This window comes from Nematolebias whitei, chromosome 5 (assembly GCF_014905685.2).
Source record: "Nematolebias whitei isolate Nwh7 chromosome 5, NemWhi1, whole genome shotgun sequence".
Taxonomy (NCBI): domain Eukaryota; kingdom Metazoa; phylum Chordata; class Actinopteri; order Cyprinodontiformes; family Rivulidae; genus Nematolebias; species Nematolebias whitei.
Genome location: NC_056502.1, coordinates 20,894,715 through 20,896,176, shown reverse-complemented (window position 1 = coordinate 20,896,176; position 1,462 = coordinate 20,894,715). Strand labels below are relative to the sequence as shown.

The window sequence follows — 1,462 nt, the reverse complement described above, 5'->3', positions numbered from 1 at the left end:
GGCTGCCTCAGAGGAGTCCAGGAACCATCTTATCACCTGCAAACTGGCTGACCCATGCGAGTGCTGCTTGTGGGACCGATTAAGTCCTTTGGATGAAGGACGAAACGTCTCGACACAAAAAGACCTGACTGAACTTTGTTGGACCTTGTTGTGTTTTATGTCTGCTCTCTCTTCTGCTAGAAACAGATCAAATGTATATTTACATCCAAACTCTAACAGCTCGTTTCTGTCCAGGTTTATATAAATCAGAAAGCCTTAGCTGTCTTTACCTGCTCTCTCCTTTAGTGTTTGAGGGCGGAGGGTGCAGGACAGTCTGGTTGTCCTCCATGTCCAGCACACATTTAGTGTTCAGCTCAATCTCTGCAGCAGGAGAGAGTTTCATGAAGCGCAGTGAGGACAGGAGGCTCAAAGCTCCACCAGAATCAAGAGACGAGAAGAGAGCGAAACGTTCAGAATGTGCCATGAAATGAGAAGTTTATCGACTTACCCCTGCGGTTCATGGGCCGAACTCTCACTGCAACTTTTACCTTCGAGCCGGACATTTTCGTCCACTTTTAATTTTCTGTTTGCTCCCACCCTGTCTGTCCGCAAGTCTCAAATATTCCCGACAAGCTGCGCGGAGTTCAGCCCGAACAAAAAGCAGGAAAGTCGAGTTGAAGCAGCCCCAGAGGAGTCCAGAGCTGGAGACAAGATGTCGGAGGAAGTTCATTAACAGAATAAAACCAGAAGTCTGTTTAAATCCAGCCGGGTAGGAGCCTGGTGCACACCGAGCCCGCTGCTCCAGCCCCGGACAGCAGCAGCATCTCCACCGCCATCTTCCCCCGGAGCCCCGCGCCAAACTGGGGGGAGAAGGGTTAACCACCGCGGCGCTTACTGGGAGGAGAAACCAGGGGAGGAGGAGGCACCCGGAGGAGGAGACACCCGGAGGAGACACCAGGGGAGGAGACACCCGGAAGAGGAGAAACCATGGGAGGAGACACCCGGAGGAGGAGAACCCAGGGGGAGGAGACACCCGAAGGATAAACCAGGGAAGGAGACACCCGGAGGAGGAGAACCCAGTGGATGAGACCACAGTTGAGACACCCAGAGGAGGAGAAATCAGGGTAAAAAAAAAACAATGGAGGAGAACTCACAAGAGGAGAAACCGGGGAGGGAGTAACAACAGATGAGGAGGAGAACCGAGGAGAGGAGATACCAGAGGAGATGGAACCAGAGGAGCAGTAAAAAAATGGGAGGAAGGAAGAACAGAGGAGAAATCAGAGGAGAGACCAGGTAAAGAGGAACAACAGAGGAGACAATGTGGGACACCCCAACAGTTTTGAGGTGCTGAGTCATTATTAAAAGATGCTACTCTTTAATTATAAGATGCTTCTCTTTAATTATAAGATGCTTCTCTTTAATTATAAGATGCTTCTCTTTAATTATAAGATACTAAGCTATAATTAAGATGCTAAGTTATAAT

The 1,462-nt window shown here is 49.5% G+C and overlaps 1 pseudogene; it reads right to left on the bottom strand.

Annotated features, from left to right (window-relative positions):
* The window catches only part of LOC119410295, a 9,461-nt pseudogene extending 8,774 nt beyond the window's left edge, over positions 1 to 687 (bottom strand).
* Positions 688 to 1,462: the final 775 nt, after the last annotated feature.